Source organism: Scatophagus argus, chromosome 5 (genome assembly GCF_020382885.2).
Source record: "Scatophagus argus isolate fScaArg1 chromosome 5, fScaArg1.pri, whole genome shotgun sequence".
NCBI lineage: Eukaryota > Metazoa > Chordata > Actinopteri > Scatophagidae > Scatophagus > Scatophagus argus.
In genome coordinates this window covers 1,755,432-1,772,904 of record NC_058497.1, presented here as the reverse complement: position 1 = coordinate 1,772,904, position 17,473 = coordinate 1,755,432, and positions in this window count along the sequence as shown.

Here is a 17,473-nt window from a genome sequence, read left to right as displayed (position 1 = left end):
CAAAGACATGGCCCAGGACTCCATCATGAGGAAAAAAAGGAATGGCCGTATTTTTCAGTACATTCAGCGGTTTTAGTGTCAGCTTGAAATTCCACAATCCTGCCAAGACTAAGTAATGGATCTACAGGCATTTACCAAGCATATGAAATCTTCCTCCATGTTCTCATGCTGCCCTAATTCAATTAGGCTCCTCTCCAAACAAGCCTGGAACCACAGCTTCTTTTTTCTCGCTGTCTCTCTTTTTGTTGAAGAAGAGCAATAGACGGTTGCCAAAGCGTTGGGACTAAGCTTTCACCTCATCACTTCTGTCTCTCCATGTCCTCTCTGCATGCTAATATCCTGATAAGCATCAGATGCTGCAGCAGTCAGCCAAGATCCCATGACATCAGCCAGGCCAACGAGTTAACTGAGCTCTGCAGTGCTTAGGAGAAACTGCTGTTATTGGTTGTCTTTTACCCATAGTGATGATGTCATATCGATCACCATGTCACCCTCTGGAATAGAGCCTTGGAAGAACCTGAAGAACTAAAAGTATCTGTTTACCTCAGTGTGAAATGTAAAATAAACTGTTGAGTATTTTAGAAGTGTACAAAACATTATATTATATTCAATTCAGATATTTATATAGCGCCAATTCACAACAAAAGTTATTTCATGACACTTTCTAATTAGAGCAGGTCTAGACCAAACTGTTTCATTAAATTTTAAAATTCAAATTATTTAAAATTTTAAATCAGAGAACCCAACATTCCCCCATGAGCAAGCACTTGGTGACAGTGGCGAGGAAAAGCTGCCTTTTAGAAGGCAGAAACCTTGAAGCAGACCCTGACTCAAGATGGGCGGCCATCTGCTTTGACCGGTTGAGTCGAGAGAGACAGAGAGAGAGAGAAAGAGAGAGAGAGAGAGACAGACGGAGAGGGAGAGAGAGAGAGAAGGGTGGGGGATGAGAGAAGGATCACACAAACAGAGATTCGTAGCAGTAGCAATAATACCAAAGGTACTGGAACTATAGATAATGATAATGATGAAGTATAAAGAAGGTACTATAGTGATTATGATAACATAAAAAAATTATGACTAAACAGTAATTGCAGTAGGTTTCAAGCAGGACTGCAGCAGAAGGTCCTACCATGGAAAAATGCGAGACGAGAAAGCACAAGGACTCCAGGGAAGAAGTTGAGTTAGTAACATGCATTAATGGGACATAAATGTGTGCAGAAGGAGAGGAAGAGGGAGAGCTCAGTGCATCGTGGGAGGGCCCCCGGAAGTCTAAGTCTATAGCAGCTTAACTAGGAGCCGGCCTAGGCCAGTCCTAACTATAAGTTTTATCAAAAAGGAAAGTTTTAAGTCTACTCTTAAATATAGAGAGGGTGTCCGCCTCCCGGACCGAAATCAGAAGATGGTTCTACAGTAGAGGAGCTTGAGAACTAAAGGCTTTGGCTCCTGATCTACTTTTGAAGACTCTAGGAACCACAAGTAGCCCTGCATGTTGGAACATAAAGCTCTGGTGGGCTAATAGAGTACTATCAGTTCTTTAAGATATGATGGTGGCTACAGAACAGCTGTGTAAAGGGATGATGATATGTGTGTTATATTGACAGGTGACCAAATGCGACCACTGTCACCTTGAATAAATTAAGGATTTCTCTGGGTTTGAACATTGTGGGAAAGGTTTGGGATAATGTAAGTGCACAGCTTAGCAAAATACATAACAAAGGTGGCGATGCTTTTAAACATTTTAGCATGGAAATACTACAAATATTTTTGGAGTGCTCAGACAAAATAACTCAACAAAATCCATTTGCTCATGTGACTGAAAGCTCCATAATGGCAAATAAATGAACCCTGAGCAGAGACTGTGTTGTCAGTCAGCTTACTACAAGTACCCATTTACCTCAGTGTGGAATATAAAATAAACTGTTGAGTATGTCAGAAGAGTGCAAAACTGTCAAAAACATATACAAGCACACAAACAGTAATATCAAAACCATTCTACACACTCTGCAAGAGAAATGAGTAAGCAACAAGTGACGGCTGTATACCAGAGTACATAGATGGTGCTTTTCAGAGACGAAGAAAATATTCCTTATACAGTAACAGAATGGACCATGTTTTATCAAGGAACTGACATTTTACATCAACATTTACATGTAGAAGTGGTGGCAACAAACTTTATTGTCATAAGTGCATTATCAGAGTAATTGCTATAAGTTTTGAAGACCACATGTGAATAAGATTGGATGTTACTAGTCAGCCACCAGCCAAACAGCTTGTGTAGGATGGATGAAACTCGGTTTGGTTTCAGAGAGGACTCCACATATCAGATGACAGACTCAGTTAATACAGTTAATAAAGTATTTAGTGGAGATACAGATATAGAAGAAAATAGTATAAAACACACAAGAACAGGGAAGAACAGGCAGAAAACCAGGCAGCAGGTGAGTGCAAAAGTCTAAGGGAGATGTCCAGAACAAAGAATCCAAAACAGCAAACTCCAAAAGCTGGGGGATTTCAGGTCCAATCCAGGGGTGGAGGGGAGTGGAGTGGAGTGGAGAAAACACAGAAGGGCCCAGACCAGGAGTCGAATCTGGAACCCTCTTGCTATGAGGCGACAGTGCTAACCACTGCACCACCCATAAGACTTCTAAGTAAATGCAAAATTAATTTTGAAAAAAGAATAATTCCTGGGTGAGAATTTGTTGCTTGTTTGCTAAACTGACATAATTGTCGATATTTGTCATTATAAAGTGTTCACAATTATTTTTATATCTTTCCCTATGAATTACACAGTATTTCAAGTGACTGTTTGTGAAGTCATGACACTGATGCAACATTTTCATGACAACACAAAGAGCTTGTTCATATCTTGTTTTAACTACCTTTGACAGTATTAATATCCATGGATGAGCTGATCCAAAGTGGAAGGGCTTGAATCAGTCCCTAACAAACTGACACATTTTACTAGAAAAGAAACAACCTGATGAGTTGCATTAATAATCAATAATATGCTGTGGCCGTTTCACAGAGCTCTTTGAGTTTCTACCAACAACTCTGTCTCAATACATTTTTTCTTTCAACTGGAGCACTGCACGATGTCAAGCATGTTTAGTGTTTGACCTGTACTGTAATCACTTACACAGCACTCCTCTAGTCTGACGAACCACTCAGAGCACTTTAGAACAGAATTCACCCATTAACACAATCATTCATACACCAGTGGCATGCAAGATGTCATCTGCTCATCAGGAGCAATAATCATTCACGCAGCCATTGGGTGCAAAATTTGCTGACAGGCACTTTGACGTGTACGAATCACTGACCTTTCGACCGGTGTATGACCACTCTACCTTTTGAACCACAGCGCATGAATTTAAGTATTAAATCTTACATCAAAAAATTGTGTCTTGCTTTAGTTTGGATGTTGGCCTGACCTGAAGTGACAGGAAGAGGGTTTTAACGCAAAGATTCATTTTGAGAAAGGAAAACTGGGAACTAATATATGCAATGAGTTATGTCAGTTCTTTGGTTTACCAGCAGCAAACACGAGATGCTACATATCAGCAATATTCTTGAATGATTTATCACAAATGGAGCTTTAAAAACACTACAAGAAAAGGAGTGATTTAACTGTGAGTTCACATTATAGATTGAAAACTTAGCAGAATTAGCAAAAGAATCTAATCATGCTCCTTTCAAGAGAATTCGTGAATTGGATGTAGCAACTATTAGACTGAAATGGTCTTTGTCAACTCAAGGACTGTAGGCTGTGTGATAGTGAGCCTCAGCAGTAATCCCCACTGGGAGTGACATCCAGAGGAATAGCTACAAAATGGTAGAAGCCCCTCTGACCTTAGCTGACACCTTCTATTGACCTTGATTTGACTTTAGAGTGAAGTCCCCAAGCTTTTTAAGAGACACAGCTCCATGACACACATTCTCTCATCCATCTCTCTCTCCTTCATCTCACTCTGCTTTCCCCATTTAATAGCCTCCCCCTTTCATATTTACAGAGGCTTACAAACAGGCCAGGGCACATGGGTGCTGCTCCTCGGATACCCAATCTGTCTGCCACTTATCTGAGGGATTACTGCGGTGAGGGCCAGCTACTGCAGATTAGAGACAAAGGCCAAATTAAAACAGGGCCTATCAACAAACACCGGGACATGATGACAGGGAGGTGATCCAATTACACTGATAACCCAATGATCTGCGTGATGCAGGAGGCACTAGAACAAACAGAGGTAAACAGATACACCCTCACACACAGCGGCACACATTGATAGAGATGCATACACATGGATGCAGGCGCACTGGCAACTGTGACAAATTGAGAAACAACATTGCATTGCAATACAGCTGTGGAAGATTATAACAGGTTTATTGTTGTCTATTGAAACATGGTGTTCATTATTGTTACAGTAATAGTGGGTGTAGCATCTGTGACATCACACATAGAGTCTAAGCAAAGGGGTCTTTGTGGTGCTGAGGTAAGCTGACCAGCCATTACGCTTGACAATGGTAGAGACACCTGTCGATCAAACAAATGCCCCAAGATGCAGCTCTTAACTTAAATAACAGAACAGCTTTGTAAAGGGATGAGGATACGTGTGTTATAGTGACAGGCCACCAAGTGAAACGCACTGTTATCTGGAATAAGTGAAGGATCTCTCTGGGTTTGAACATTGTTGGAAATATTTGGGATAATGTAAGTGCACAGCTCTACAAAGGTGTAGATGCTTTTAGACATTTTAATGTGGAAATGCTGCACATTATATCTTTGGAGTGCTCAGACAAAATCAAGGAATGGAGGTCTACAATTGACTCATAACTTGTCCTGCTCATGTGATTGAAAGCTCCATAATGGCAAATAAATGAACTTTGAGCAGAGACTGTGTTGTCAGTCCTTCCAGAACTGGCTTCAGGTTTAAAGAATGTAAGAAATCAAGCCCATTGTTAGAATTACATGTCACATAACACACACTGTAAAAAAAAAAAAAAAAAAAAAAAAAGCACAACAAAAAGACATAATCATTATGAATCATCATTATTATTTGCATCAGCATCATCAACACTCTGAAATCACTATTTGGTATGGCAGTGCCATAGTGGAATACAGAATTTATTTCTCTTAATACACCCTTGGTAGTAATTCAGTGAAAGTGGAATGGCTGAGTTAGAGAAAAGTGTAAGTGGGAATCCAGTACAAAACTAGTCTGTGAAAAAGCAGAGAAAACTTAATCAAAGAATCCTACTTGACAGCAAATAAATGAGGGAAGACAACTGAACATTAAAATCATGCAGTGGCTTCATGAGCTTGATAATAGAGTGTTCTATCCAGTATTTATGTACTGCAAATTAGAAGGACAGCTGTAGCTTTAAACGATAGCCATGTTAACATCAGTAGTTGTATGGAGTTTACTTAATGCATTATTATACCTCTTTCACACTGGACAGAAATCCCACTAACACACATTAACGTCTGGCTTTTGCCATCAGTGGGAAGGTTCTCCAGCTGAAGACAAAAGCCAGCACATGTTTGGACTCTGCACATGTGTAACAGACATGGTAAGGAAATAACGCGGCTTACTTCTTAGCTTCTTAGGTCCAGAAAAACTACTTATGGTGTAAAAATGGTATTAGTGAGCCAACAAACTTCAGCAGCACACAGGTGAGTTAACTGAATTTACAATTTAAGGGAAATAGGACTTAAACTTGTAGACAGGATAGGAAAGGAGGGTTTAATCAACAAGCAATTAGACGATACTGGAGGTCAAGTGTAGGCACACTGGCAGTGAACAAAGCAAAAGAATTCGAAGAGAGGGACTGGAGGATCAGCAGATATAGAAAACACAAAAGAAATCACACAAGGAATCTGACTTACTTAAAGACACATTTGTACGTAATGTGCGATACTGCGGCATAAACTTGGCTCCTGAGTTATTTTTCATCCACAACAACAGTGGTGAACATTGAAAACAGTTATACTGTTATGAAATATTGTAAATGCAGTTATTAAGTAAGTTAAGCCTCATGACCTGAGCATTTGTAAATTCCTATTTCAGCCCTATCTACTAATCAAACTTTTTAGTTATTGGTTTATATACATGCAGTTTATGTTATTAAAATTATGACCTTACTTGTAGTGAGCATGAAGCTCTTCTTAACACTTTTTTTTTTTTATTATCTCCACAGCTTTTGTGAGGAATATTTGCCATGAAACTGAATTTTTACGTGGCTACCAACAATTCCAAAGAGCCATGAAAACACACTCCAAGGAGCTTTTATTTGTCTGCAGAAGTTATTGTCTCAGGAATGTTGTTGCTTGCGATACATCTACAACACACGATTTTAAGACTTTCTCTTGTGGAAATGAGTTGGACCCACTGGCCTTCACCATTGAAATAACATCCTCAAGAAAACAAAACAAAACCAAGAAATAAATAAATAAAATAAAAAAAAGAGGCTTGAGATGTGTTTCAGTATAGAATTTCAGGACTCTGAAGGAGGCACTTTTAGTCGCTAGAGGAATGTTAACAAGATAGTACAATACAGATATACAAAGCAGCTACATCAGGACACAAAAAGTGTTCATGGAGGCAAAACGCAAAGAGATGAGGGAAAAGCTCCTTTAAATACGAACAGATCAGCAACGATGACAGATAGAAGGGGAACTAAAAATAGCATAAAGTGAGATAATAGATAATACAATGTCAAATAAGCAAATGACAGTAATTTATAACAAGAGCCTTCATAAAAATGAAATAAATTGTCTTTGCAGGGTTTTTTTCATCACCACACTATAATGACAGTGTCATATCTTTGACTCCAGCTCTAATGGAAAAGCTACACTCCAGGAACTAACTAGGAAGTGAGTGACAAGGAAGTATGAGCTCACCGTGGCCCCCGACGCTGCCCTCAGCGCCTACAGCAGACAGCCGCCAACCTCCAACTCTCCTCTTGGCCAATCACGGTTGAGCTCATTACCGCCGCAGCCCCATTGTGTTAATTGAAGCCACGCTAACTACACTATTCCTCCCGCTCTATAAAAGCAGAAGACTCGTCACCCTCTCTGGCCGCTTCTCCCTCCAGCTACACAGGTAATTGAATTGTGGCAGGTCTCTCAGTAAGCTGGCTTGTTTTAATAACTTCACTAGATTATGTTTAATAAGTGTGCCGTAAACGCTCTTTTCGACAGGCCAGGGAGGATGAGGAAGGTCAAATGTGATAATAGAAATGAGGAAAAGGGCCATTTTCTTTGCCCTGCTCTAGGGACAGATGTAATCACTGCAGCCTATCACCTTGTCTGTACAGTATGAGGTTCAACTGTGGGCCACAGCGCTGGAGAGTGTAGAGTTAAAGCAGTAGCTCCAATGCAGAGAAATCATTACAGGGAAAAGAAGAAGCTCATGCAGATTCCACAAGCTCTTCTTGTCTATGCGTCTATTATCATGCCAACTGCCACGCCTGCTGTCTGCTGTGTAAATATCCAGCTCTGACGCTCTCTAAACAAAGTGTTGCAGGGGACATCCAACAGGAAATACAATATGAAACCTCAGAAATGAAGGTTAGTTAGTTAGGTAGTTCCTGTCACCTGGTTTCTCAATTGTCCAATTTACCCAAATATATCTATTGGTCAGTCCTTAGGTCAGTGTTGTTGCTCCAACACTGAGCCAAATGCAACCTGATGATGATGCTGGAAGAAAAGTCAATTCATCCTGAGGGGGACATACACACAAACTCATCCAACTGTGGTTGAGCTCTTTCACTCAAAACCAAAAAGTCAACACTGGGAGAGATAGGGAGGAAATCAGTTCTGTGGGATTCAGTCAGTGGGATTCATCTTCTGGGGACCTTAAATTTCTGTAATCTATCTATGTTAAGATATGGCCAAGTGGCCCACTGCCCAACACTGTTGTCACAAGAGAAGTTAAATGATAACCTTCTTCAGCTCCTTCCTCCACTCAAATCCAACAACTTTTTAAAAATACTAGTGGCAGTCGTATAATGGTAAATCATATCCTTTTTCTTTTTTCTAAGACATCATTATTAACATGTACCCCAAGCAAGCAGACAGTGGCAAGGAAAAACTCCCTTTTAACAGGAAGAAACCTTGAGCAGGACCCAGCTCACAAGGGAGAACCATCCTGCTGATAGTCGGCTGGGTGAAGGGGGGGGAAGAAGAGGTAGACAGGACAGAGAGGATGAAAGAGAGAGAGAGAAACATACATGCAGTAAACATCATAAATTACAAGGACAGACATGACAGGTTGTTATAATTGGAATTCTGAAGACTATGTATTGTATGTATTTGTTTTTTAGCTGATAGGTTGTTTAAGTAGGATGTGAGAGGCCACAAAAAGTCTTTATTTCACACAGTGCCTGATTCTAGACACAGTTTTGTTTCTAAAAAGTTGCCCCAGCTGTGATTGTTTTGACTGGCTCTGTGCATGTTAAGTCATTTGAGAATTCAAAGGTTCAAAGATCAGACTTGGGTCGAGTCTTATCGGTCTGGGCTGATGGTTTGGTTTCACTGATAGCCGTGCCATCTTGGCCAGACTCAGCCATACCAGAAGGCAGGATCAGGAGAGGCAGCTCCAATGGGTCAAAGGTCACGCTGCTGAACAAATAAGAGATACGGGAGCAAAAAGGGTCTTGAGGTGTCAAAAATTAGGCACACACTGACAAGCAAATTGAGTTCATTTAGAAAGAGAAAGCAATGCAGGGTGTCCAAGTCCTGATGGAGGCAAATTAAGACACCATTCAGACAGTCAAATAGAGTGGGAGAGACAAATCCGCACTGAGGGAGAAACATGTCGAGGAAGAAGGGGAGACAGGCTGCAGACAGAGATGCATGGGGAATGTAAGCAAGCTGATCAGCAGTCAGCACGGACGTGTGTGCAACACCGACAGCAGCACCACTGTCACACAGACGCTTATTTACATAATATTGTGTGTTGTCAGAGGAGTGATGGGTAGTGCAGGTAGTTATCTGTATGAGCAGGACGTACATGTTAGCTTTTGTGTGTGCGCGCGCGTGTGTATGTGTGAGTGTGTGCGTGTGTGTTTCGACCTCCCCTTCCCGTCACCTCGCTGGACAGTTGGCATCCCCTAGCCCTGTGATTAGCGTGTCAATGTCTTAACATGTCGATGAGAACGCCGCTGCAGGCATCTACATTCATATATAAATGTAAATTCAAACCCTCCCCCGTTCTTCCACCTTCGTGCACCTAGACCGCACCGCCTCTGACAGTTCAGGATTGATTTGGCCCCCGAGACGGCAGCATAAAGGGTGCTGGGATCGCTTCGGACACTGGCAAACAATCACAAGCTGTTTCAAATCGTCAACAGGGACGCGGGAGCCGGGGGAGGAAATGACAGTCACAAAATGTCTCAATCAAGGAAAACTTTGTATGAAAGCCATCCAGGAAACTTCTGACCCCTTATTTCCTCTTTTATATTCTAATGACGAGTCTCTGTAGATGAGTCCTTATCAGGACTCGAAGGGAAATGACAACCCTCATCAGATTCTCGGGATGGCCAAGTTGTCAATGCACACTCTGATTTGGGATTGTGAAGAAACACACTTCAAGTTGAAGAAGCCATTGCTGATTCTTTTTTCTTTTTTTTTCACTTTAAGAGATGTAAATTCATTTTTGATAGGGAGGATAAATTCTCAGTTCAGGCCATCAGATTTGTAAGTTTGGATTTGTAAGGTTGGATTTGACAAATATTAGTCACTTTACTGAATTTTGTTCACAAATATAAACATAAATTTCAATGCAAACCAAAACCTACTAAATACTTTACATGCAGTAAAGTCAGTTAAATTTAAGGTGGTCACTGTTTGACAGAGGGAAGTGTGGTGTGCGTTAAAATCTATGATTACAAAAGTGGCAGTTATTATTTGTATGTGTGAGGATGATGCAAGAAGTAATGTGATCGGCAAATCATGAGATTTTCACCATGAGTTATATCCTAATTCTGACTACCATCTGTATCTAGTACTATCAGTGACTACAATGAACAATCAACCAGTCAGTTGGCAGCTAGCAGAAACAAATAAAACACCTACATGTGCACATGTTAGTTTAGATCTCAGAATGTGTATACATCTCTCTGTGTGTGTGCATGTGTGTGTATACGCGTATTTGAGTAGTTGCGGGGTCAAAAATCTGTTTACACAGTCACATTATGAGGACTTGCCTTAGTTATGTAGACAAAATGCAAGCACCCAGGTTAGGATTAGGTAAGTAATGTTATGGTGTGGTGGTGGTTAAGTCTTCAGGAAATGAATGTAAGTATTTGGTGTGCAGTGTCAAATTTTCCCCACAGAACACAGCACTGTAAACAGATGATCAATATTATTCACTTCAACTGTCAGTGGTGTTAATGTTGTGACTGACTGGTGTAGCTCCTTAGACCTTACTAAGCTAAACGCTTCACTAACATACAGCTGGGAAAAACAGCAAATAGAGCCTGAACCCTTTCATGCTTTTTCTGAATTTAATGTTTATTTTGACTAAATCAGAAATGGTGATTTTTGCAGTTGTTGAAAGACTAAACAAAATAGCTTTACTTGTTTTGTTTGGCTTCCATCGAGTTTGAATGAAGCATGTTTCATGATGATCTGCAAGGAAAATTATTGTTTTTGTCAGTGGAGTCTGGTGGCTTTGAGGAGAGTAGATGGCTGTTTCTGGGTAGGAGAGATGTGTGTGAGATGCTTTTGCAACAGTCAATGCTGTATATAAAACCTTTCAAGTAAATGCGAAGATCAAATACTGGCAAAGACGTATTTTTGTGACTTGAATATCTCAATTTCCACGCACCCTCAGGCTCTGTGACTTCTCCGTGAATTTGGCTGCGTTCGATCTGTGCACACTTGAGAAGTCATACCCCTCACAGAACACATGAATTCTTCATGATAATAACATGGAAAACTGAAACAGTGAGTGAGCATAGCATAGCTTTAGACTGATCTAAGAACCTCTTTTTGGGAACATGAATATTCATACCTAACTCAGAGCATTCTAGCCAGCAGTCAAGCTTGCTTTTCACCACAGAGATCACCCAACTATCCAACAATCTTTGCCATAGCCATCAGGCCAGCAGGGAATGTGAATGACTTTAGTCTCCCATAGTGAAGAACACTGGCTACAGAAGTATCCTCAGTATACGTGGGGAGGTAATTGTGATGGTTGACCTTGTAGAATGGGGTGAGACAGTGAAACAGGATTATAATACTTAATCTTTTACATCCTTTAAGTGGGATAACTCACTGCTAAAGAGATCAAATGTCAAGGCTGCTCAGACTTACAGCACTGCTAAATCACTGCTTTCACCCAACCTGTTTTGGTCCTCAGACCAACACAGATCTTCATTTTAGCTGTCTCACTGAGTCAACTCTTCATCACTGCTTTTACCCTCACCAAGAGCAAGCATTTTGCAGATTCACTGAACACTGTTGGGTTGGGTTTTGGGTAATCTCCAAATGAAGGAGATCAAGAACGCACTTTAACAAGAACATGGTCTACATATGGTGGGTGTCTGTATGAGATTGGAATTGTGTTTCTATAAAATATAAATAACATAAAACAATGACCTGAAATTAACCTAAAATTATTTTACAAGCAATTTAATTTTCCATTTGAATTCTTTACCATTGCATTATTAAAGAAACAAGATTTTTCTTTTTTGGTTTATATCTGTGCATTCTTTGGGAGGAGATTTAATGCTTGACATCCACACCACTTATCAGCAGTGCCGATCATAAATGCAGATATTTGTATTAAAAATACTGTAGCAGATAATGATGTAGCAATTCTGAGACAGAATGATGACATTAGGACAATGTTTGTTATTGTATTTAATGATATAATGAATGATCACAAAATAATTATTGAGTGATCATGAGCTATATATAAAAATGATAGCACCCATATATATATATATATATATATATATATATATAAATCTTTTGCAAATGTCATTAGATTAAATATAACTATGACCACGTGTATAACAATTTCAATATCAGCAATGACAATGTTTTGTTCTCATTATAACATTTCATATTGAACATCATTTTACATGTACATCAGTGTATATCAACTTATAATCCCTGAAAAGTTGACAATTTGGAGCAACAGTTGGGAAGCATAAAGTTTGTTTTAGGTGACGATTTCTTTGTTTCCATCTTCCTCCTTGCATTTCTTTTTGTATCTCTAGTTGATTTTCATCTACTTTATTAAAAACAACTTAAAATGTAATGTTTGAAGCTATAATTAACCAATTTAAATGGTTGTGTACTCCTCCGCACACACCACACTGCTTAATGAAAGTGTGTGTGTGTGTGTGTGTGTGTGTGTGTGTGTGTGTGTGTGCGTGTGTGTGTGTGCGTGTGTGTGTTTGTATATGCCACTGCAGCCACTCCAATTAAAAAACATGGGCAGGGAAGAGGAATGTGCAGGTCTTTCCTGAGAGACCACAGTCAATACGATAAATGACACGCTGATGCAGACAAGGAGCCCACAGAACTGAACCACACACACAAACGAACACACACACACAAACAAGTTAAAAACACACACTGACTAAATCTCTGAGACAAGATAGAGAAAATCCCATCAAGCATGGTTTTATTTATTTATTTATTGTTTCTTCTTTTGTATCTTTTGTTCTGCATCTTGTGACTGGCCTAAACTGAGTTGTAAATCATCAAAATAACAAGTTGATTTCGTACTGAGATGTCAGAACATTTCTTGAAAAAGCTTGGCAATGACAATGGCATAATTACAGAGGAAATTAAAAAACGCACCCAAATGTGCTGTTGCAAACAGAAACAACAAACATATTACATTCCCCCTGCAGGCTGCATCAACACTAACTGTACAGTATGCTGCATTCAATTGTAATGCATTTAATTAGCTATTCCATTCTTCACTAGCTTCTTTGAATAGGTTATGAAATGGTTTAATTAGAGAAGAATATAAAAATACATCTGAATTATAATTTTTTTTTCTCCAAAGTGTATGTGATTTCCAGAGTCAGTATTGATGGGAGCAGATGGTATCAGCAAGCTGCATTAGCAGCAGGCGGTGTGTGTATGTATGTGTGTGTGTGTGTGTGTGTGTGTGTGTGTGTGACAGGGCTAGTTTCAATTCATACTCTCCCTGCACCTTTGATAGTCAAGTGGATTACACCTTGTGTTCAAACAGAAAAGGAGGAAAGAAAGCAGCAGAACACAAAATGGAATTAGGAGGCTGCTCATAGGCTGATTCATTTATTGTTAACTCCTTCCAGTTCATTAAGTCTAATCCCTGTTAGGATGGTGAGTAACAGAGGACCTGAATGGGCCCAGGCTGGCTGAGGGGGGGACATGTGCACCTATTGTGGTCCTCTTTTGGGTTAATCCTAGTCCCTGTGGTGTGTTTCTGTGTTTGTGTGTGAGATGGGGGAGAAAGAGAGAGTCAGCTGGACAAGGGGGTGAGCGATTTTCTCCCGCTGGGTGCCCGGGCTCTGTCTGGGTGGGTGTTGAGTCCCACCCTCCACCCTGAGGGCTTTTTTTTTTAGCCCTCAGAGTCCCTGTGACAAGCGTGAAGCAGCCCTTTCCTTTTGTGAATCAATCTGGCGGGGCTCTTCGCGCCTCGCCTGGTCAGACACACACACATACACACAAACATAGAGGGTCACTGATGGCCGTGTTAATACAGATGTACATGCCAATAAGGCCTCTTAATCAGTACACAAGAGGGAGAGATTGACTTTTAAAGAAGACATACGGCTCCGTTTTCTTTTAGCCCCAGTGGAGCTGTTCGCCCTGTGCTGTGCTGACTCCTTTAATTTTGTCTTTATGTCTGACTCTAACCACTCTCTGGCTCAACAGAAAAGGAAAGAAAAAAACTTAACAGGACAGAAAAAAAAATTATTTATGCTGCAAAGTTCACTCGAAGCAGCAGTAAATTGCTTTATGAATTGCATTAAATCAGAAAAAGTCAGAAATACAACTGCCCTTCTAAGAAATTTGTAGACAAATAGCGATCAGCTCTTCCACTAGAGCACTTTTACTATTGTGGACATCAGAAAAGCATAAAAAAAAATACTGCCAGTTGTCAGATATTTACATCTACTGCGATGTAAAGCCTTTAAATAATGAAATGATCCCGAATTACTGTGAAAAAATAATGACTTTTTCGTCTTCTTATCACTAAGGAATCCGGAATCTCTGATTATGCAAATGTTGTTTATTTCATCAGTTGTTTAACAGTTGAACACAAGATGTATCTACTATACTGAAAAGGCCATTCTCAAAGTGAATGTGTGTGTTGGAGGTTGGAGGCCGGAGCTGCTGACTGGACCATGATTGGCTTCCCAATCTAGTTGTGAAATCCTAGTGGTACATCCACATGTCCTTTTCACACATGCTCTTTATCCATGATTTGTTCAGGTACATTTCTTGTATGGATGGGAGTATGAATCAATATTGAAGGAAATCTGTACCACCAACTTGCCATCTTAAGACCTAATAAAACTTCAGGTAAAATACTGCTTCAGCTGCGTTGTGAATGAACACAGTAACACAGCGGGGACAGGCACATAAAGCGTAACGTTTGTCTGACAAAAGATGCTTTAAACCAGATAAAGTGAACCAGTGACTCTCCTGGTTGAATCCACTGACTCCACTGTCTCTACAAATAAAAACATTATTTGGTTTGCGTAGAAGAGCATAAGTCGGGGCAAGAGGTGAAACGTCCAGTTTCCCCAACTTAAGCTCTTCTACTCAAAATGACCTGGATGACTCAGAATCTACAAAGACATTATTTGGTTTGCAGTGTTGCTTTCTATGAGATGTAACTGCCCTGAAGTTAGCGATGTAGTCGAATTGTGTGTTATTTTATTTTGGGAAACAGCAAAGTAAATCCTGTGCAGATATATCATTTCGTGTGGTGTGAAGTAGGTCCAAGTATGGTTGTTGTAATGTGCTCTTTAGCCACCACCCTTTGTCAGCTTAATTGTTGCCTGAAGGCTAAGTGCTAAGTTTAATGTGCATGGCTGTTATTGTAAAGTACGTAAAGTAATTTGTGTATATTTGAATTGTGATTAAAAGCTAATGTGTCTGTAAAAATACAAAAGACCAATGTGTATTATTTTGTAAGTGAGAAAAGAAGTCAGAGTCAGTTTTTTTTTAAACTGGAAAAATCAGACTATATGATAACTGTTCTGTACAGTTGTGTGCAGGCTAATGGACAAAGAGGAGCTGCTTTGTCTGCTGTCCACATCGTCTTCACAGATTCCCTTATCTTGTCTGGTCATCTGTTGTTATTGTACTGTTCCAAGGTGCAACAAGAACCAAATCAAGGGAACGTTAACTAAAAAGGATTCAGCTTTATTACCTTTTTTTTTTTTTATTATTTATTTGTAATCCAAAACAGAGAAAAACTGATGTTTTAAAGAAGGTGACTGGTAGCCTTAATAGAATGAAGAGAATGATACCATTAAAGGAACTAAATAATTTCAGTGTCAGAGACTATTAAGAACGAATACCTGGTATTTTCACTATTTAACATGTATTTGTTATTAATATCCATATCTTTTTTTTATTTCTATTTTTAATTTTATTCCAATATTTGACTTTGTAAATTTAAATTAAGTGGGTTTCAAAGAAACTGAAAACATGTATCATAGAAATGGTGCTGAACAAAAAATATTCACAAGTATGTTTTAATATTCATTTTTTAAATTGTTGTGTGTGTTATTTGTGTTGGAGGTCTTATTGCCCTTACATACACAAAGACCTATATTTCCAGAATTTTGCTTGTATGACTATTACAGTACTCCAACATATCCTTGCCCACCGTAAACCTGGAAAGAGCTAATTAGCCTGTGTTTGTCTTTAAGATGTCCCTGTGGTCTCACTGTCGCAATTAGCTTAAAGGTTTTGACCTTTGAGGAGCCGCAGTACTAAATCCAGCTCTACCTTGTCCTGTTAAATGGAACACACATTTTAAATAAAAAATAATAAGTTGACCCTGGAGACAGCACAACATATCACACTCTGAGAAGAACCACAGCCAGCATAAGAGAAACGCTAATTAATGGCTGATTAATACCTGTAAAAATGAACAAAATGCTTTGCAGCTATTGTGTAGTCTTCATGTCTTACCTTGTATGATGAATTAGCCAAAATGATCACTTTTTTTGGGGGCTAATTCTGATATCAACAGATTCATATTAGGCCTCTCATGGCCAGATATTTGGGCAGAGTTTCTTTCAAATCATAATGCTCGCTGAGCGCATAGCAATAGTGTCAGGAACCCCAAGCCTGCTTACTTAATTCAGGAGTTGCGTGGCAAGAAACAACTACATGCAATGCAAAGTTAATGGAGAATGATGAATTGTTTTCTCCTTTGGGGTAGGCGGGGCTTAGTTGCATTCTGTCTATTTAAACCTACACTGTACGCACACACAAACACACACAAAGGTGAGGTAGATAAGGCAGAAGGTACTTGATGGTCTAGTATATATGCAGTTTCTTAAGATTTGGAACTTCTCATTGTGAAGAAGCTGTCAAAATCTCAATTCATGTAAAACAACTGAGTGTAGGTGCAGGAGAATATAAACAAACACATACCTCTGTCAAAACGAAGTCATAGCCCTGTCAGTGAATATGTCGTTTTTACATTCGGTACTGTAGCTATGTTGGTAGTTACTGTGGGAACTGAGGGGAAAATACTTTCTTGACTGGACCCAGGGAGGAGAAAACAACAAGTGAGCAGATTTTTAGCGACAGACAGACAAACGTCATAATGTGCCGTATCCTGTGTCCTGCGGCAGTGTACAAAAGGAGCAGGCAGCTAAGGAAAAGAGAGCACAAGTTCTGTAATCAAAAGTCTTAATTTACTACTTTGCTGGAGAGAATGCAATTGGTATGGACACTGAGGGAAAAAAAAGTGTCCTGAGGCAAACCAATCAGGGTAGAACTATGGTACCACATTGATACAAATGCCTCTGAATCACAATGAATCAAGTTGGACAATAGAGCCACAATGGCCCCTAGATTAGCGTCTATTACTCGGATGCATTAGTGCCTCGCACCCGTATTAAAAGTCCTCGTTTAACACCGTTCAAGGGGCGGACCAGAAATCCCCAAGTTTCTAAATTGGAATTTCATTCCCCCAGGTACTTCTGCTCATATGAGAAAAGTTGGAATGCATTTGATCTGTCCTAATTTCAATTAATTAGCGACAATGGTTGCTCAGGGAGTCCCACAGGGCAGAGGGAAAAATGGGCTGAAGGGAAGTGAGTGTCAGAAAAGTGATGGGAGAAGTGGCATCAATAAACTGTTAGAGACTCATTAGCAGGCTAAATGGCTCTCCCAAAGTCATGACACTTTAACACGGGACCTGGTGCCTAATTACTGGCCCCAGTATCCATTACAGGCCCCTCCTCTTCTCCCCTCCCTACATTCCTTTCTTCT